Here is a 22,602-nt window from a genome sequence, read left to right on the forward strand (position 1 = left end):
AGGAACAAGAGCCAGCAGCCAATCTTTCGTTAATTTTCCAATGCTGAAGATGTAAAACCACAGAATTCTGTCTGAAAGACGCCTTAACTTCTAAATTCCTTCCAGTTCTAAAATTCATTGATCCTGTGACTCACTACCAGGCCACCTTCCTGCCCTTCTTCTAGGCTCATAAGCTTGACTAATCAGTCATGAGGATGAAGCTAATTAGCAATGGGGATTTATGGTTATTTCTAGCCCACTCCAAACAGTGAGTTATGTAAGCAAAGCAACATATATAAAAATGTAAATAAAATTAAAGAAACACTTAAGCAAATAAAGGCAATTGGGAACTATGGGCTATGTAAACAAACTGGAACATAAAAACATAAATTAGAATTAAGAAAACAGTTAAGCAAATGCCAGCAATTAGGAATAAAACAACTTGTTAAATGTCTAGCCCCCGAAGCTATTTTATGGCACACACCTCTAAACCCATGGTCATTCAGTGGTGTGGAAATTTGATATCATAATTCTGCATTAAGTGCTTGGATTAGATTGACCTTCTGCTTGGGAGACTTCTCTTTTTGTTACTGTCAATATGGGTTGCAGTAAAAGCTACAGGGTCCTAGCAAGGATTCCCTCATAGGTTCATTGACAATCACCATTGATTTAAATTGTAAATTCTTTTAGATTGATTTCCAAGCCCCACTAAACGGTGTCAATTAATTGCACATGTTCCAAGATCTTTTGTGCCTTTGCCAGTTTCTCGTGTAGGATGTTGCCTTGTCTCCGCTCAGCAATCTGAGTCACGTGGTTTGGTGCCTTCACAGATAATAGAATAGAGAACCTCCCTAAGCACCTGAATCCATCTTTGCTCTTTCTAAGGCAGTGATTATTAAAAAGTCAAGGGAAATGTAATTTACTTTTGGTGAGTGTACATTCATGTAAAGTTAACAGTGACAAAATGGTGAAAACCAAGTAGGGGCTCTCACATATCCATCCTTCCCCATAGGTTTATATTAACATCACCATTGCCTCTGTCATCAATATAGTGATCATCACAGCAGATGCCATTATTGAGCACTCTCTCAGGGTGGGACACTATGCTCTGTGTTCCCCTTATTTCATCTTATTTCAGGCTCACAACAGCCTTATCTAGGTAAGGTTATTATTAAATAAGGAAACAGAATGAGAGAGGGTAAGGAACTTACACAATACCACAAAGCCAGTAAGTGCTGGACCTTGAATTCAAATCTTGATCTGTGTGGCTGCAAAGCCCACCCTATGAAACACTGTGGAAAAAACAAAGTCATTTAATTAAGATTACTAAGTAAAAATCACAAGGCCTTGACAGGTGAACTGTAAATCAATGAAAATAATAATCAGTACCTAATAAAAAGAGAATGAACAACTCTGTTAGAAGAATCTGGATATCTTGGCAATGGAGAAGGGAAATGAAGACCAAAGCTCAGGCAGGCCATTCTTCCTAGCCATCTAGGACCCTGCCTTTTTCCCTGCCTTTCCTGCCATGCCTGCCTTCACTGATCTTCATCCGCTCTAACCTCTCAGAACATATTGCCTGACGTATGTAATTTATTACCATACTCAATAGTCCTGTGTTGTTTGCTCTCAATTCACCTGTTAGTTTTCTCATCTGGTTCATAAATATGTTTGGGCAAAGAATTTTGAGGTGTGACTATAACATGATTGATTTGACTTAAAACAAAACTTGGACATCTAAGAAAGATTAAACTTTTCCAAATTGTTGCTTTGGAGAAACTGACTAGATATTTACTTTCCAACACATCGTTGCTCCATCTCTCTAGAAATGACTCTTTTTTCTTTTATTTTGAGGGAGAAAGGGTACAAGTGGGGGAGGGACGGGGGGGGGGGGGATGGAGAGAGAATCCCAAGCAGGCTCTGCACTGTCAGCACAGATCCTGAAGTGGGGCTTGAAACCACGAACTATGAGATTGTGACCCGAGCTGAGGTCAGATGCCCAACTGACTGGGCCACCCAGGCGCCCCTAGAAACGACTCTTCAGAAGTGGTCTTTACAGTTGCTAGCAAATGTGACATGTGACAAATCATCACCTTCTGTGGATGTATTTGAGCAACCAAAGAGTCAGTGGGATAATAGTGCACCATTCTGCAATGAGGTCCTTAAAAGAGAATATTTACTGAAATACATAATTTCTGCAAAGTTTAGCAGAAAGCACCATTTCTTTGTCCTTCCATCTCCCATAGCACCTAGTATAATACAGTCTCATACACAGTAGGCACTTGGACCTGACACTGTCTGTTGCTCGCCCACATTTTTCCATGCTGATAGAACTGTGATTTTATTCCAATAGCAATGTGTTCAGTCTCAGATATTGTCTAAATCAACTATGAACATCCTGTCCCCTGCCTTCTGTATCTGTCAAGGCACAAGGATGATGGGATGACTTTCCTGATAAAAAATAAGGGACGGACATGGCTCTTCTCTCCTTCCTTGCCTCTTTCCACCTTTGAATGTGGTTGTCGTTCTGGAGCAGTGGTGGCAGCCATCTTGTCACTATGAGGTGACAACATGAGGATAAAGATCAACAGAGTTTAGTGGTTTATCTCTGTCTTCTCCCTCCTCCGAACCCATAATCCCAGTCTCATCGTGAGAAAAGCCCTAAACAAATTTCAGCCTAGGGATATTCTATAAAATAACTGACTAGTACTCCAAACTGTCAAGGTCACCAAAAACAAAGAATATCTAATAAATCCTCATAACCAAGAGGAGTCTGAGGAGCTATGACAACTAAATGTAAAATGGTATCCTGGATTGGATTCTGGAACAGAAGAAGGGCATTAGGTAACAACTAAGGAAATCTGAATAAGCTATAGACATAAGTTAATAATAATGTATCACTATTGGTCCATTAATTGTAACAAATGTTCCACTTTTTTTTAATTTTTTTTTAACATTTATTTATTTTTGAGACAGAGAGAGACAGAGCATGAACGGGGGAGGGGCAGAGAGAGAGGGAGACACAGAATCCGAAGCAGGCTCCAGGCTCTGAGCCATCAGCCCAGAGCCTGACGCGGGGCTCGAACTCACGGACCGCGAGATCGTGACCTGAGCCGAAGTCGGACGCTTAACCGACTGAGCCACCCAGGCGCCCCACAAATGTTCCATATTAACATAAGATGTTAATAATAGGGAAACAGGGTGGGAGGTATTAGAAAACTCTGTACTACTCAATTCTCTGTAAATATTCCAAAATAAAGCATTTATTAAAAACAAAAATAAACATGGCAAGTGGGGCAGAAAGACAGGAAAAGCCTAGGTGCCTCCAGGCATTGTTGACTATCTGAACAAAACCAGTAATTGCTTACTCCCAGATTCCTAGTTATGTGAGAAAATTTAATTCCTATTTTTAAGTTCCTATTGGTCTGGGTTTTTTGCTTCTTGCAGCAAAGCTGATCTAGCACTATAATTACATAAAGAAATGATGGATGGAAGAATAGCCTAGCACAGTGCCTGGTATATAGTAGAAGCTCCTACAGGCAGAGAGATGTTATATAATAATAATGATAATAATAATAATAATAATAATAATAATAGCCTTGTCTTTGTCCTGGATTCCTAGGAGGTGACTTCTAAAACCTTTTTGAGAGAGAGAGAGGGACAGAGTGCAAGCAGGGGAGGAGCAGAGAGAGAGACACACACAGAATCAGAAGCAGGCTCTAGGCTCTGAGCTGTCAGCACAGAGCCCAACGTAGGGCTCAAACTCACCAGCCATGAGATCATGACCTGAGCCGAAGTTGGATGTTCAACCAACTGAGCCACCCAGGCGCCCTAAACCTTTGCAATTTCTTAAGTGAGAGGAGTGTCTCTTTTTTTCATGAGTCCCTTGGATCATACCTGAGTTTATGCTAACAAAAAGACTCAGGATAGGGACTGATCACCAGAAAGACCAACCACGTAATCAGAGGGTTGGGGCTCTGAGCCACTTCATTCTCCCAGGATGACAAGGGAGTTGAAGATTGAGTTCATTCATGTGGGCAATGAACCAACCAATCATGCCTTTGTAATAAAGCCCTAATAAAAACTCGGGACACCAAAGCTCAGTGGATCTTCCTGGTTGGGGAACACACTGATATACCAGAAAAATGATGTGCTCTGACAACCCGGGGAGAGAGCACGGAAGCTCTGTGTTCAGGTCCCTCTTAGACCGTGACCTATGTGTCTCTTCATTTGACTGGTTCTGATTTATATCCTTTATAATGAAACTGTAATCATAAGTGTAGTGCTTTTCAGAGTTCTGTGTCATTTAGTAAATTATTGAACCTTAAAGGGTCATGGGAATACCCAAGTTTGTAGCCAGTTGATTAGAAGTGCAGGTAGACTGGGGAACCTTGAACTTTGGCTGGCATCTAAGTGAAGGCAGTCTTATTGGGCTCTGTATTAATTATCTATTGCTGTGTAATAAATTACCCCAAAACTTGTTGGCTTAAAACAACAAACATTTATTATCTTAGAGTTTCTGTGTGTTAGGAATTTGGAGCAGCTTAACTGGGTGCCACTGGCTTAAGGTCTCTCAGGAGACTGCAGTGAAGGTGACAGCTGGGGCTGCAGTCACCTCCAGGCTCATCAGGGGGAGGGCCCACTTCTCAGCTCACTCATCTGGCTGTCGCCCAGTTGCCCAATGGCTATTGGCCAGAGATACCTGTTCCTTGACCCATGGGCCTCTCTGGAACACAGCTCACAACATAGCAGCCAGCTCTGAAAAGGGTGAGAAAGCCAGAGAGCAAGAGAGAGCAAGCAAGATGGAGGTCAGTCTTTTTGTAACATAATCTCCTCAGTGACATTCTAGCACTTTGGCTGTGTTCTCTCTTAGAAAAAAGTTATTAGGTCCAACCCACACTCCAGGGGAGAGGATTATACAGAACATGAATATCAGGAGATAAGGGTCACTGGGAGCTGTTATGGACTGAATATTTACACACACCCCCAAATTCATATCTTGAAGCCATAACCTTCATTGTGATAGCATTAGGAGGTATAACTTTAGGAGACTCAGTAGGTTCAGATGAGATCTTGAAGATAGAGACCCCGTGATGGGATTAGTGCTCTTATGAAAGGAGGAAGAGATACCAGAACTTCCTCTCTCTGCCTTGTCAGGATATAGTGAGGGTATAGGATATAGGATATTGTCAGTCATCTGCAAGGGAAGAAGGCCCTTACCAGAGCCTGACCATTCTGGCACCCTGATCTCAGACTTCCTAGGCCCCAGCACTGTGAGAGTAAGTAGATGTCTGTTGTTTAAACCACTCAGTCTGTGGTATTTTGTTACAGCAGCCCAATGTAAGATATGCATCTTTTTTTTTCCTTTGTTTTTTTTTTGGTCGAGATGCCTGTATTGACCCCGGGACCTCATACAGGCAAAGATGGACATCATCCTGAAGGTAGCCCAACACATCTTCCAAATTTAATTCTCAGTGACAAATCTCATCATGGCATGATCGTTGCCCTCTTTCTTTCACTTATATTCCATGGAATATGCTTCTTTTGGAATGTGCTTCTTGGCCAGGCCTTCAAGGTCCTCCATAAACTATCCTAGTTCTTTCTCTCCAGCCTTATTTCCCACTATTCTTTTTCATACATTCCATCTTGTAATCACCCCTATTGCCTCACACTTTCTGGCCTCCTGCCATTTGGTCCTGCTATTCCCTTCAACGGGAATGCACGCCCAAATCTTACCAATCTTCAAAAATGCTGTTCAACTTCTTTCACATACAGTGTCTCTACCTACGGATGCTCAAAATAGCTCAAAAATTTTAAGACAAGTAATATGAACCCTACTTTATAGATCAGATTCAGAAAATAGCAGCTGCTTACACTTACTGAGCACTTAGTTTGTGGCAGCCCTGTACTAACGGTTTCCCATACCTCATTGAGTTAAACCTTCATGACAACACTGTGAGTTGGGCATTAACGTCCCATTCATAGTTGGAGAAACCGAGACCTAAAAATGTCACATAACTTGACCAAGTTCACATGGCAGGTTAATGAACTACAGTTCAAACAAGTCATCTCGCTCAGCATCCTGGTAAATAACCCCCAGGCTTCACTGCCTTTGGAGTGGTTATGTCACTTGTCCAAGGTCATACATTATTAAGTGACAGTGGAATTGGGACTGGAGACTTCTGACCCTTTCCACCATATATGTTGCTTCCCTGGTTTAGTGTCACCTCAAGAGAGTCTTTTACAAGTCCTGAAAGGAAGGAAGTGCCTCATTTTTGAGTCCCCAGTATCAGTTGGGTTCTTATAAATGTTACCTTTTTTTTTTTTTTGATTGTGGTAAAATATACATAACTTATCATTTTAACCACTTTTAAGTGTCCAGCTCAGGGACATTAAGCACATTCACACCGATATGCAACCATTACCACCATTCTTCTTCAGAACTTTTTTCATCTTCCCAAACTAAAACCCTGTCCCCATTAAATACCAACTCCCCATTTCCTCCTTCCCCCAGCCCCTGGAGGTCACCATGCTATTTTCTGTCTCTGTGAACTCGATGGCTCTGGATGCCTCATATAAGTGGAATCGTACAGCATTTGTCATTTTGTGTCTGGCTTATTTCACTTAGCATCATGTCATCAAGTTTCCCCCATGTTCTAGCATGTATCAGAATCCTTTTCCTTTATAAGGCTGAGTAATATTTCATCATATGTGTGTATCATATTTTGTTTATTCATTCATCCATTGATGGACATTTGGGCTGCTTCCACATTTTAGCAATTGTGAATAATGTTGCTGTGAACACAGGTATCCATGCATTTGAATTGTATCTTAAATACTCTGTTCCCTGAAGAAAAGATCTTTTGACATTCAACACCTGAACAACACTTCATATATAATTGATGCTTAGAAAATATTTTGTCCAATAAATGAATAAATAGGGTATCAAAAAATCACTATCTTGAAACAAGGAATTTGCTTGTATTTGAAATGTGCTAAAAACTTCAGAGAAGATCCAAATAGTTTCTGAAGAGTGTGCCTAGAGAGATTTTTTTTGCAACTGGCACATAAATCCAGAGTTTCATTTCTTAAAAACAAGTGGTCCCACAGTATATTTCTTTTTCTCTCTCTAGCTTCTTGTCAGCACTAGGTTCATCTCCTAGTCCTGTTTCTTTTCTAGGCCTACAATAAAACTGATTTAAAGTAAAAGTTTCTTTAAGAATTATGCTCCAATATGCTGATCTGAAAATAAATTTTCCAAAATTATTTTTTTTTTACCCATAAGGGGGCCATCAAAGATTTCTTGGTGATATTATTTCCTAAGAACTTATACGCAGGTTATAAACTTGCTTCTGTCAGGAGCGACTCAATGATACTTTTGATTATCATCGATTTTGAATTTCTAGGTCAGATTTTAATGCAGAAACAATTAAAATGGATTCATAAGGCCTTTTCTTTTATTATTATGGGTAATAACTTTGTGTTACCGGGGAAAGTACTGATCAAGTGCATCTTTAAGATTTTATTTTTTAGAAACAAACTCGTGGATTATGTTCCTTATCATGTTCTTCCTACTATGTTACTGCTCATTAGTACAATAAGGTGGAAAGAGGAAAGGAGGTGAAACAAATAAATGATGCTTCACAAAACCAAAAGATACAAGCAGAGAGGTTAGGTATTTGCTAAGATGAAATTTTATAATCCTTGGGAATTTTGGACAACTGTGATTTTTCATGGCAGTAAAAATCATGTTTTAGGTAGTTGCCCAGCATCAGATCCCACTTTCTTTTGAACTTCACACCTACCCCAATGAGTCTCCAAACCCACATTTCCTGCCCCAGGGCCCAACCCTCCTAGCCTTAGCTTATTGGACCAGGGATGAGCACTTGCCTACAGCTAAACCAATCCACTTCTCTTCTGGGGATTTCCACTTGCACCTGGAAGACCCTGACTTGTTTGCTGGCAACTTGAACTGGGGACTTGTAACCTCCAGACCTCTGGGTCAGTCATGTTTAGTCAACTGCACAGGGAGAAGTAGAGAAAGCCACTTGTAAACAGAACATTTGGGGAAAGAAGAAAGGGTGTGGCCTGGAATGGGGGTGGGGGTTTGGGAGACGGTGGGCAGGGAGCTGGACAGCTCCCAAGGTTCTGAAGGCTTTCCAATTTCTGGTTCCTATGGTGTTTGAGAGTCATTCAAGAGCCCCAGTCTTGACTGGGCCACTACAACCAGCAGATGGTTTAATTTTGAATCACGTACGTATCTGCGTCAGGAGTTGGGGAAGAGGGTTAAGTCCGAGGTTGTAGCTGGGTGGTATCTGATCAGGGAGATCCTCAGGAATCTGGCTGGAAGAACTAGAGAAAAGCAGAGGCAGAGACACTGAGGGGAACTGGAGATTTGAGGAAAGGGGGATGCGTTCAGTTGTGCAAATGGAGCCGATGGAGACTGCAGAATGACCAGGGGTGATGTGCAGTGGGTGCTTGTGATTCCAAAGCTCAGGAGAGTGGTCTGAACCAGAAGGAGAGGTTTGGGAATTATTAACATCTCAATGGTATGAGCAGTCATGACAGTTAATGAGATCACACAGGGAGATTGTGAACAGTGAGACAAATGAGGGTCTGTGACAGAGCACCAATAATTTAGGGACAGATGGAGAACAAAGGAGCCAAATAGGACACTTGCGGTGGAAGAGAGACTAGGAAAGCATGGCAGCACAGAAACTAAGAGTGTTTTAAGGGGAGAGAGGTCAATAGATCAACTGAGTTAAGGTCTATGCGGTGTCCACTGGATTTAATGATATGAGCATTGGTGCCCTAGTGAGACTGTCTTAGTGGAGTTGGGGGGTGTGGTAGAAGCTTGATGGAGTCAACAGAGGAATGGAAGGTAGGAGATCTGCAGATGTGGGGAAGTGGGTGATTAATAGACAACTCTTTGGAGAAATTCAGCTGTCAAACAGAGGAGAGAAAGGGCAGGAGCTGGAGGGTGAGGTGGGGTTGGAGACTTTTAGGGGATCTGAAAGAGATTGAAAAATGTTACAATGCCCCACAGGTAGGAGCTTGCGGTACGAAAAACAGAGAGGTGAACCCCAACAAATAAAGCTCTGAGAAAGTAGAGATGCTGGGGTTCATGGCCAGGGTGATGCTGCCCTTGGTAACGATTCCTAAGGGAAAGAGGGGAAGAAAGCAGGAGGGAGCAGAGGGGGAGTCTGAGCTTCAGTGTAGCACTAATGAGTCTCCGAGGACCGCCTGGGAACATCAGTGGCCCTGCAGAGTTGTCCCAAGTTGAAGCAAGAGGCACGGGACTTTATGTTCGGCACTCACCAGTCATAGGACTCCAGCTTCCCTGCCAGGGAAGGGCATGACCTTGAGTGAGGTGGTTTTTCACAGGTGAGGCAATTCCTAAAGGGGCCTGACAGAAGAAGACCACCTCTAGATGGCACTCGCCACAACCAGGGCAACAAAACCCTTCAGTGAAGAGGGATCGGATTGGGGGAGCATGACAATTCCTCTCTTTTACCAAAAATATAAAGTTTAAGCTCCTTAACCCTATGTTCAACTCCCTCTATTGTCTGGCCTCTGCCCACCACTCTAGGCTTCTCATCCACCTTATGGTACAGCCCTACTCCTCACTTTGATCCCTCTGTGCCATGATTCTGATTTCTCTGGGTCTTCCTTCAGAATCCGTCTCAGATGTCGTTTTTGTGGGAATGCTTCCCTGATTCTCCCAGATAAAAGTAAATATCTTCCTTCACTCTCCTACCTTGTGTATATTTCTCTCTCTCTGTTTTGCACTTAATTACCCCATGTTGTCAGTTATCTCTTTCCCTGATTAGGCTATGAGCTCTCCGAGTGCAGGGACACTATGTGAATGATCTCTATGCTGGGCATAGAGGAGGAACAGAGTTACCATTAGCTAAATGAATATGTGAATTAATTTATGAATAGATGAATGAATTAATGAGCTGGCAGAATTTGGGCTTAGTGGGCACTAATCTGCAGGCCAGTGCCAGGGAGGGTCACTAGCCATCTAAACAATAATGCCCAATGGGCATGGTGAGCCCTAGTCTAACCCATCTTGAGTTGACAGCCAAGAGGTCTTCCCTGGTAGGTGCGAGCAGTAGGATTTCTGGATAAAACAATGATCCACAAAAGGAAGCAGCATTTTTGTTCTGAGAAGGAAGGAGAAGGAGGGTTGGAAAAGGGTAGTGAGATATTCTGTCTCAATGGAAATAAGGCTTCAGCTATTGGCCATGAGTGCAAAGATAGGTTATGGCCACAGAACCTTGGAGTAGTGTGGGCTGGCAGTGTGGGGCCCAGGTAAGAGCCTTGGAATAGGGTGTAATCCAGTACCAGTGGGTTTGGGAAAGGGAGGTGGCAGCAGGAGGACAAGTAGGTCCAGGAGTCCCCAGGCACACTGCATGCTGGGCTCAGGAAGACAAATCCTAGGTTCATCAGATCCTGTTGGGTGTGGGGCTGGGTACTAATGAACCTGCTTGGGGTGGGGTCATTTCATGGTCTGGAAGGTTCTTCCCTCTCTACTTCCCTCCACAAATAATTGTTTTCCTCAAGTATTTTCTCATTTAATCCTCACACTACCCTTTAACACTGATATTTATTTTTTATTTAATAAACACTGATAGAGAACCAACCATGTGCCAGGCACTGTTCTTACTAACAAATATTAATGGACTTGATGTTTACAACAGCATTGTGAGGTCGATAGTTACTTTTTTCCTGTTTTACAGTTGAGGAAATGAAAATATAGGGATTGAGGTTACATAGCTAGCAGGTAAATGATTGTTTGCATTTTACACAGTGTAGGGGTTTATTCATTCATTCACCAAGTAGTTACTGATAGCTTCCCTTGGAAGAGGCCCTGTGCTAGGCTGTATGATACAGTGCCAAATAAGCCGGGGGAAGTCCCAGCCTTCGAGATGCTCACAGTTTGGGTCTTGCATTCCATTCTGGTAAGGCTTGGTGATTGCAGATTTTTCATGGATGCTTCCTGCTTATCTGTCTAGAAATTCTTTGTCTTTAAGCCACCTTAAAGATAGAGATGTTACTCTCAAGCCCTCTCATCTGCTTCTCTGGCAAATACCTGGCTTGTTTCTACCCAGCTGGTTCTATATGAAGAAAGCACAACCCCAACTCTAGAAGTGAGTGGAATACGTGGTTTCCAGCCATATCTTCTTGGCTTTGTCCATACTGTCTCCTTCACTTGGAATGTGATCCCCAACAATTCATCCTTGCCAACCAACTTTGACAATAGCAGCTCTGAAGAGAGCTTCTTTGACTGTCTCTAGCCCTACTATGACAACGCATTCAGTGTATGCTTACTGAGGACACTCTCTTAATTCTCACATTGACATTAATTCTCACAACAATTCTGTGAGAAAGATCTTAGCATCTCCATATTATACATAAGAAAAACAAAGCTCAACAAAATGAAAGAACTTGCCCAAGGTCATCTACCTAATAAGCAGCAGAGCTGGGATTTGAACCCATATCTGTCTGATTCTGAAGACCAAGCTGTGTTTTTTTCTTTTTTCTGTTCTCTTTATTTCATTGCGTTAGAAATTTATTTCCTTCACATATACAGAATATAAAACCTATCTTCACGATGAATTATGCCTCTCTGCTCTCATTTTTTCACACAAAAATTAATGACCACTTCCTGAAAAAAACGGAAATAAATCCAGAAGCCCACACCCTTAACCAGGGCCCTACACCAGTGCTACTTAAGCTTTTGTTTCTGGAATCCTTGGATATTCCACAATCATGCAGTTGCTTATGGTCTTCAGTTGTTTCATGTGTGAATTTCTTGTCTGCTCAGCTTGATTTTTATCTCCTGTGATGCACACAGTAAATGCATAATAAATGTTTGTTGAATGAATGGATTTTACATGTATCTTGCTGAAATATACGCAGCTCCGTTTGATTCACTAGAGTGGCATACCCGAACAAGAAATAATTTTTCTTAATGTGTCCCTTATAAATTGAACCCGACCATATTTGATTAATTTCACATCATGCATTTTTATTGCACCAATCACTCTGGTATCAGGTCATATTTATTTTAAAAACAGATTCACAAAGGGTGCTGGGCTGGAGTGACAGTGTAAATATGTTAATAATAAAAATAATACTAAAGATATTTTACTGGAAACTCTCGCATGCTAATGATGAGTAAGTGCATTCTACGGAAATATGTTTGATTTACAGTGCAATTAATTTCAAAAAATTCAGATCCTATACCATATCTTCTATACTTAGATAATGAAAACTAAAAATGAATATTCAGGCCATAAAATCAGACGAACAAAAATCACCTTGAAGACCTTTAGCATTTTAGTTAGAACAATAGCCCAATCACTGAAAATGATGCCATTGTCGGATCAAACGTGTCCAGATTAGGCAGATCCTCCTGGGTAGCCGCAGCGATTTTGCACTGCGCAGACCATGCGTGCGCCCCGTACAGCCCTCACGATGCAAAACGCCACATATTATCCAGTGACCCAAGAGCCCTGGCACCTTCAATCATGCAACGGAAGGCTTTGGGGGTTTCTCATGCAGGAGGAAGCAAAGTCTTTCATGTCAACTCGCATTGTGGGATGTGCGAGCATTTCCATAGTTAGGTATTTGGCCCCATCCTAGGATCCAGCTAAAAAGGAAATGCATTCTTACACCCTATTCAAACTGCAAGAAATAAAAAATGTGCTTCATTTGGTATTTCATCTCTTAGCTCAGATGTTCTAAGAAAGCGTGCATTCTTATGCACACTTTGGGGAAAGATGCCCATTTTTGTAATAGGATTTATAAAGTTGACTCTGCCCGCTTTGTATCCAAGAGGGGAAGAAGCAGATGCTGCAGAACCATCACGCACCACGGGGATCTTCCCGTCAGTGCAAAATGGTTGCGATTTTCCCTCATTTATTGAGGACAGATCTGCTGTGAGGTAGCAGACACCAGACTTGTAGCTAGAACTATTTTGGCTTATTAAACAAATCTTATGTATAACTTTGGTTAAAAAAAATACAAATTTAATTTAAAAAAAGAGCGAGATGCCAGCTGGAGATAGTGCCTTTTTATATTTCTCTGGCAGCAATTATTCATCTTAAAAGAAATACCGTCGAGTGAATTATCACCATTTCCGTTAAAATAAACCCACAAGCACCCAAAACAAATAGGAAGGGACTAAACAGGGCCTTTACAAAATCCACCGCTCAGTAGCCAAATTATATCCCCCGAGGACCAGAATCACGGAGAAGAAAGTAACAGAAAACACAGCATAAGAGCTTTTTGCTATGAGCTTTTCACTATTATTTTACCTTTAATCTCTGTGCACAATTACTTTGAGAAACATAAATTTTTTATTTAAAAATAAAATATTAAGGTAATCTACATCAAATGAGAAAAATTGAAACAAAATAAGATATAGGGAAACTTGTTAATGATGCAGAAATGTTTTCTGGTTGGTTTACCATCAACCCCTTCCAGTTAGAAACCATCTTACTCTTGGGTATTCTTTTAAGGATCTGAAAAGGGGGAACGAGGGAGATGACTATTTACACCCAGGAAAGTCTGTGTTTTCAAGGGATTTTTTTTCTTAAGTAGGCTCTGTGCCCAACATAGGGCTTGAACTCTCGACACTGAGATCAAGAGTCGGATGCTCTACCAACTGAGCCAGCCAGCCAGGTGCTGTAAGGAATGTTTACTATAAAACGATTAGTACAACTCATTGCCATTTAACCATCTCTCCCACCTGGTCTTCACTCTCTGGACATTGTTTTCTTTTTTTCCTCTGAGCAGCATTCTCCTTCCATGCTGCTTTCTGCATCCTAAAAGGCAGCAACGGCCCGCATGACCCATGTTTTACCCAGAACATGGAAAAATTAATGCTGAACGTGTTCATGGTTTTTTGGTTTTTAATGATCTTGCCAGTTAAGAGAACTAACTTGCTTTTTCCCCACTGTGGGTCAAAACATTAAACTGAATTATTGAGTTGCCTGATTCCCCTGCTTCCATCCCCACCAAGAAGCAGGGGCAGGCCAGACTGGGGTGAGTCCCACGGGACCGTGGCGGGGCTCTGGCTCCAGCTGGGTTTTTTTATGTGTGAGGTTGGAGGGCAGAGAGAGACTAGAAGAGCAAGTCTAAAAAAGGCTGCCATTTGAAAAGGCTTGTCAGAAGGCAGGAGGCAAAAAGCAGAGAAAGGGCAAACAAGAAAGATGGGACTGCCTTGGGGTTCCTGACACCGGGTGTACGTGCCCACCTCAGCCTGTGAAGCACCAGCTGGAGGGCCTGAAGTGTTCACTTAATGGGTCAGAAGAGCGGGGAGACAGGATCTAAACCACCAGCACATCATAAAAAAGAGCTAATCTATTACATCACAGAGTGGTAGTGAAGGGCCCAGGCTCAGAGGACTCAGATCCAGCTCTGCCCTTACTGGCTGTGCTTTGTCAGATTCCTCCTCTATTCCAAAACTCAGGTTCCTCACCACTGCTGTGACGGAAGATGGGGAATCATCAGAATACTTAAATTAGGTTCCCATCTGTAAAATGGGAATCGTGAGAATATTTCATTCATAGGGGCAATTGGGAGGATTCAAAGACATCATACTTAACAAGTACTTCACTTAACAGGGCACCTGGATGGCTCAGTCGGTTAGGTGTCCGACTTCGGCTCAGGTCACGATCCCACGGGTTCGTGGGTTCAAGCCCCACGTAAAAATAAACATTAAAAAAAAAAGTGCTTCACTTGTTTCTACTGAAACATTACCAATTAGTAACCTCCAACCAATTTACTTACTTAAAATTGTAACTTATCCCGGATTTCCTGTTTTGTCTTCCTCCCAAAGCTCATACCACTCACTTACTTTAGGTATTACTTACAAAAAAATTTCAACATCATCATTCTCCCTCTCTTAGAATGTAAGCTCCTTGAGGGGAGGGTTTTTGTCTTGTTTTGTTCACTGATTCTATCCCTAGTACCTAGGCACAGTGCCTAGCCAGGTGCTAATAAATTTAGTTGTTGAATAAATAAGTGTTGTGTAACATTATTATTACCATTCCAGGGTCGGAAACTCTTGACAACCCTTTAAATGGGAAAAAACAGGGGAAGGCAAATATAAAAAACTCTAGGTAGCTAATCATTTGTAAAACTTGCACGGAGTTCTCGGTGGAGCTTTCCTATTTGACCTTTCACATCAATCACACAAAACATCCTGGAATCTTTAGGACAAAGGTTAAAGAGGAAGGACAGAAGCCACGACCGGCTAAGATCTGAGGTAGGGAAGGGACCCAGGTATTGTGCTGATCCTGGGAGGGGAGACTGAGGCACAAAGTCTGAGATCCATCTTGGGGGTCAGGAACTAGTTTCTATGACTGAGGAGGGCAGCATATTTTCCTTTTAAAAGTTTATGTTTGTGATCTATTTTATGATTATGCAAGTAATATTGGGCTTTGAAATATTATCCAAAAGCTACAGATACCTCAACCCCCTAATCCTTCCCTAGAGAGAGTCACTGTAGTTGTTTATGAATGTCTGTAGGCCTCTGCCAAAGCATTTGTAGAGATGTATGTGTATCTATATGTATAGATGTATGTGTACGTGTGCATATTTTTTCAAAATATAAATGCTACCACACTCTATATGCTACTATTCAAATACCTTTTATCATCCTGTAATACGTGTGTTATATTCCTGTGTTTAACTTGCTGAAGATCTACGTCAGTTTTTAATGGCAGCAGATGTTTTTAGGTTAATGGTGAGCAATTTAAAAAATAATTTTTAGCCCCATGTCAGGCTCTGTGCTGTCAGCACTTAAGAGTCTCTCTCACTCTCTCTCTCTCTCTCTCTGCCCCTCCCTTGCCTGTGCTCTCTCTCTCTCAAAATAAATAAACATTTTAAAAAATGATAATTTTTAATAGGGTTATTTTTTTATAAATGGGTTTTTAAAATATTTTTTATATTTTATATTTTATATATTTATATATTTATATATTTATATATACATATATATTTATTATTTAATAATTTTAAATTAATAATTTAAACATAATTTTAAACTAATAATTAAAAAAATATCTTAAATAAATATTTAAATATTATTTAAATAATAAATATATATTGTTTATATGTATAATTATAAATATATTATATATTTATATTTATATAAATATTTTATATTTATATTTTTATATATTTTATATTTTATATTTTTTATAGAATAGGGCTATTTTTTAATATTTTTTATAAAATGTTTTAGTCATTATTTTTGAGAAAGAGAGAGAGAGAGAGACAGAGCATGAGCAGGGGAGGGGCAGAGAGAGAGGGAGATACAGAATCGGAAACAGGCTCCAGGCTCCCAGCTGTTAACACAGAGCCCCATGCGGGGCTTGAACCCACGAACGGTGAGATCATGACCTGAGCCAAAGTCAGACACTTAGCAGACAGAGCCACCCAGGTGCCCCAATAGGGCTTATTTTTTAGAATACTTTTATTTTTAAATTTATTTTTATTTATTTATTTTGTATGGATAATTTGTCTAAGGTCACTTTATTTATTTATTTATTTAAAAGTTTATTTATTTGTTTATTTTGAGAGAGACAGAGACAGTGTGAGTGGGGGAGGGTCAGAGAGAGAAAGGGAGACAGAGAATGCCAAGCAGGCTCCGCATTGTCAGCCTGGAGCCCCATGCGGGGCTTGAACTCATGAAACTGTGAGATCATGACCTGAACCAAAACCAAGAGTTGGACACTTCACTGAATGACACACCCAGGCACCCCTTAAACTTATTTACTTTTTATTTTTTTATTGCTTATTTATTATTGAGAGAGAGACAGAGACAGAGCATGAGCCAGGGAGGTGCAGAGAGAGAGAGGGAGACACAGAATGTGAAGCAGGCTCCAGATTCTGAGCTGTCAGCACAGGGCCCGACACGGGGCTTGAGACCATGAACCGTGAGATCATGACCTGAGCCGAAGTCAGACACTCAACCAACTGAGCCATCCAGGCGCCCCTTAAATTTATTTTTAAAGTTTTTTATTTTGAGAGAGAGAGAGAGAGTGCATGCCTGTGCCAACGGGGAGAGGGGCAGAGAGGAAGAGAGGGAGAAAGAGACTCCCAAGCAGGCTCCGTGCTGTCAGCGCAGAGCCCAATGTGGGGACTGATCCCACAAACCATAAGATCATGACCCGAGCTGAAATCAAGATTTTGACTCTTAACCGACTGAGATACCCAGGCACCCAAACTACTTTTAGATTTGCAGAAAAAGTGAGAAGACAGAACAGAGTTCCCATATGCCCTGTACCCAGTATCCCCTATTATTAACATCTTACTTATACTACTACAGTACATTTGTAAAAATGAATGAAGCAACTAAAGTTGAGCTTAGTTGAGTTTAGCTTATTAGTAAATGGTTTAGTTTATTAACTGAACTTCATAGTTTATCCAAATTTCCTTTGCTTAATATCTTTTTCTGTTCCAGGATCCCACCTCGGATAGCACATTAACGTTCGATAGTAGGCCTGCTTAGTCTCCTCCTGACTGTGATAGTTTCTCACACTTTCTCTGGTTCATGATGAGCTTAACTATTTGAGGAGTACTGGTCAAGTCTGTCATAGGATGCACCTAAACTGGGATTTATCTGATGTTTTCCTCATGATTAGACTGTAGCTATGGGCTTTGGGGAAGAAGACCACAAAGGTAAAGTGCCATCATATCAAGAGTGCGTAATATCAACATGACTTATTACTGTTGATATTATCTTTGATCACCTATCACTGAGGTAATGGATATTGATTTTATCCCTTGAGTTATAATCCAGTGCTACTTTATTTCTTTGGTGGCTCAAATTTTTCAGCTTTGGTCATTGGCGTTCAGTTGGCTCCTGTGTCCCCTTGATATACCTCCATCAATGTAGATTTTTTTTTAATATTTATTTATTTATTTATTTATTTATTTATTTATTTGGAGAGAGAGAGAGAGAGAGAGAGAGAGAGAGAGAGAGCAGGGAAGGGGCAGAAAGAGAGGGAGACACAGAGTCCCAAGCAGGCTCTGCAGCTGTCAGCACAGAGCCTGTTGCAGGGCTCAAACCCACTAACCATAAGATCATGACCTGAGCTGAAACCAAGAGTTGGATGCTTAACTGACAGAGCCACCCAGACTCCCCTAGTTGTTGTTGTTGTTGTTGTTGTTGTTTTGCCAACCACTTCCTTACCTTCGGGCACTACAAGCTGCTCCAGGTTCGTCTTGTATGTTTCCTGTCCCAGCCCTAGAATCTGCCATTTCTCCAAGGAGCCCTGGTTCCTTTCATTGAAGAATGGTCTAAGACACCAAGACCTTGGCACTAGGTCTTCTTATAGTGAGCAAATTTATCTTTCTAGGAAGGGTTAAGATGTCTATGGACTTTCTCTTTCATTCAAAATGAAAATTATTAATTCAAAATTGCTATTATTGGGCCTGAAGGACAAACATATATTACAAGAATTTATTATTTATTGGGAAAAGTATTCATCTTTTGCAGCCTACGTATATAGGACATTTAGAATTCATGAAATGGTATCACGTGACCTACCAGGCAGATGTTATCATTTCCACTTCCTGAATGAGAAAACCAAGGCAGAGAGAAATGATACGACTCTTTTCTACCAGAGTCACACAGCTACACCAAAGCTAGAATGAATTTATTCCACTCAAAGCAACATTTTGTGCTGAAATTTTGGCAAAGAACCAGGAAAACACAATGAGTGATTTATAGCTGCCCCCCACTTATTTCCTAGAACCTTTCTCCAGCATCATATCCAGATTTTTCTGGAAATTATACACACTCATCAGTACTTGGACAGAACAGATTCTCCTAGGTGAAGCATGTTCTGAGACTTGCCCCTTAAGAGGGACTCCCCTCAGAATTGTTACCCCTGTTCCATAAAAGCAGAAATTAGTTCTTAGGCTATTTCCTAAAGCCAAACCAGGCACTCAGCCTCAAGTTCCATAGGGTCAAGCAGGTCTTGTAAATGAGGGTAGCAAACTACAGCACACCTGTCTTGATGAACGCTGGTGACAGGGAGGCTGTGGACCCAAAGTTGCCACATCTTTCCAATTTTCCAAGAGCAGCAGAGAAGTCTTCAGCAGGCCAAGACTGTGTGGGCTGGTTTCAGCTTTCAAGCTACCTGGGTTTTTGTTTGTTTGCTTTTCGTTTTTTTGTTTGTTTGTTTTTACTTCTGGCTAGCACTTGTTCATCACTGTTGTAGGCACTGTTTTTGCTCAAAGACAGTATTGAGTGACAGTATTCACACACTGTTTCAACAACCACTTACCTCATTTATTTTTCATTCAGGAAATATTATTGAGTATGTATTGCAATTGTCCTGGACCACTGATACAGAGAGGATTATTCTAAGTAGGGTCACTCCACATGTGTGGAGGAGAGTGTTCGCCTAGGACAGGTCATCAAATGATAATAATCCTAACTCACTGTCATACAAATATTTACTGAACATCTATGATTTTTTTTCTCCTGTGCTAGGCATCAGGCATGAGATGATGACTGAAATATGTCTCTGCTCAGGTTACTTCTAGTTTAGTAGATTATCTCTCCATGACGTGGGTGAGCTGGGAAGATGACAGAATCAGGAAGGTTTTAAAATAACAGTATTTAGGGCCGTCTGGGTGGCTTAGTCGGTTGAGCATCCAACTCTAGATTTTGGCTCAGGTCATGATCCCAGGGTTGCGGGATTTTTATTTTTAAATGTATATTTATTTATTTTGAGAGAGAGAGAGTGCATGCATGTGTGCACGTGCATTGGGGGAGGGACAGAGAGAGAGAGAGGGAGAGAGAGAATCCCAAGCAGGCTTCATGCTGTCAGTGCAGATCCCAACTTGGGGCTCCATCTCCTGACTGTGAGATCATGACCTGAGCTGAAATCAAGAGTCGGTCACTTAACCGACTGAGCCACCCCAGCACCCCCAGGGTGTCAGGATTGAGGCCCGTGTTGGGTTCTGTGCTGAGCGTGAAGCCTGCTTAAGAGTCTCTCTCTCTGGGGCACCTGGGTGGCTTAGTCAGTTAAGTGTCCGACTTCAGCTCAGGTCATGATCTCGTGGTTCATGAGTTCAGGCCCCACATTGGGCTCTGTGCTGACAGCTCAGAGCCTGGAGCCTGCTTTGGAATCTGTGTCTCCCTCTCTCTCTGCCCCTCCCCTGCTCGAACTTACTCTGTCTCTGTCTCTCTCAAAAATAAATAAAACATTTAAAAAATTTTTAAAAGGATTCTCTCTTTCTCTCTGTCTCCCTCTGCCCCTCTCTCCTTGAGTGTGTGCACATGCTCTCTTTCTCTCGCTCTCTTTCTCTCAAAGAGTTTCAAATAAAATAAAATAAAATAAAATAAAATAAAATAAAATAAAATAACACTATTTGGGGCCCCACCTTCAAATATCTAAAGAGATATTGCTCATGTGTTTTAAACATCAGTTCTTGGGGCGCCTGGGTGGCGCAGTCGGTTAAGCGTCCGACTTCAGCCAGGTCACGATCTCGCGGTCCGTGAGTTCGAGCCCCGTGTCAGGCTCTGGGCTGATGGCTCAGAGCCTGGAGCCTGTTTCCGATTCTGTGTCTCCCTCTCTCTCTGCCCCTCCCCCATTCATGCTCTGTCTCTCTCCGTCCCAAAAATAAATAAACGTTGGAAAAAAAATTTTTTTAAACATCAGTTCTTGTCTACTCAGGACAGGACACGAGGGGATTATCTTAAATGGGAAGAGGAGGGACTTATTATCTATCAATGAGGGGAAAACCTACTTGAAAAGATTGTGAGATGGTGATGATTTTGAGTAAGGATGAGGTTATTTTAGGAACAGGAGCTGCTGATTATTATTGGGAGCTTGGGGCTTCCAAGTCAGCCAGTTACTAGCTGTATGATCTTGAGGAACTGATTCATCTTTCTCAGGGTCGGTTACTTCATTCATTAAATGGGGATAAAAACAGTATTTATGTATTGGATTGTTGTGAGGATTAAATCAGATTAGGTATATAAAGGCATCAGGTGTATCTGTGTCAGGCACAGAATAAGGTTCAACCCCTTTTGCACTGCTGGTTGGAATGCAAACTGGTGCAGCCACTCCAGACAACAGCATGGAGGTTCCTCAAAAAATTAAAAATAGAACTACCCTACGACCCAGCAATTGCACTACTGGGTATTTATCCAAAGGACACAGGAGTGCTGATTTGAAGGGGCACATGCACCCCAATGTTTATAGCAACACTATCAACAATAGCCAAAATATGGAAAGAGTCCAAATTTCCATCCACAGATGAACAGATAAAGATGTGGTGTGTGTGTGTATGTGTATGTATATATGTACACATATATATATGTATATACATACACATACACACATATATACATACACACACACACGTATATATATATATATATATATACATGTGTATATACGTATATACATATATACATACACATATACACACATAATGGAATATTACTTGGCAATCAAAAACAATGAAATTTTGCCATTTGCAACAATGTGGGTAGAATTAGACTGTATGATGCTCAGCAAAATTAGAGAAAGACAAATATCATGTGATTTCACTCATATGTGGAATTTAAGATACAAAACATGAACATAAGGGAAGGGAAGCAAAAATAATATAAAAACAGAGAGGGAGACAAACCATAAGAGACTCTTAAATACAGAGAACAAACTGAGGGTTGCTGGCAGACTGTTGGGTGGGGGGAAGAACTAAAGGGGTGAGGGGCATTAGGGAGGAGACTTGTTGGGATGAGCACTGGGTGTTATATATAAGTGATGAATCACTAAATTCTATTCCTGAAATCATTATTGCACTATATGTTAACTAACTTGGATTTACATTTTTAAAAAAAGAATAGATTTTATTTTAAAAAAAAATTTTTTTTTCAACGTTTATTTATTTTTGAGACAGAGAGAGACAGAGCATGAACGGGGGAGGGTCAGAGAGAGGGAGACACAGAATCTGAAACAGGCTCCAGGCTCTGAGCTGTCAGCACAGAGCCCGACGCAGGGCTCGAACTCACCGAGCGCGAGATCATGACCTGAGCCGAAGTCGGCCGCTCAACCGACTGAGCCACCCAGGCGCCCCGTAAAAAAGAATAGATTTTACATTAGAGCTGAAAAAATCAACTAAAAAAAACTAACAGAGCCAAAAATATGGATTGTTTTGGGAACATTAAAATTAATTAATTTTGTTAATTTTTTATTCAGATATTTCCAATGTGTTCAGACTTAGGGTAGCTTTGCTAGAATTTATCACTGTAACCTAAAACTTAAGCAAATGCATTTTTGAAGATTAAGATGTAATTTTCAGTAACTTTATAAAGTTATTTCTTAGTATTTCTTTGTGGTTGGCTAAGTGATATAACAATAAAAGCTTTTTAAAAATTAAAAAAAAATAGGGCCACCTGGGTGGCTCAGTGGGTTAAGCGTTGAACTTAGGTCATGATCTCACGGTTTGTGGGTCCGGGCCCTGCATCGGGCCCTGTGCTGACAGCTGAGCCTGGAGCCTGCTTCAGATTCTGTGTCTCCCTCTCTCTGCCCCTCTCCTGCTTGCTCTCTGTCTCTCTCTCTTGAAAATAAACATTTA

Source organism: Prionailurus viverrinus, chromosome D4, assembly GCF_022837055.1.
Source record: "Prionailurus viverrinus isolate Anna chromosome D4, UM_Priviv_1.0, whole genome shotgun sequence".
NCBI lineage: Eukaryota > Metazoa > Chordata > Mammalia > Carnivora > Felidae > Prionailurus > Prionailurus viverrinus.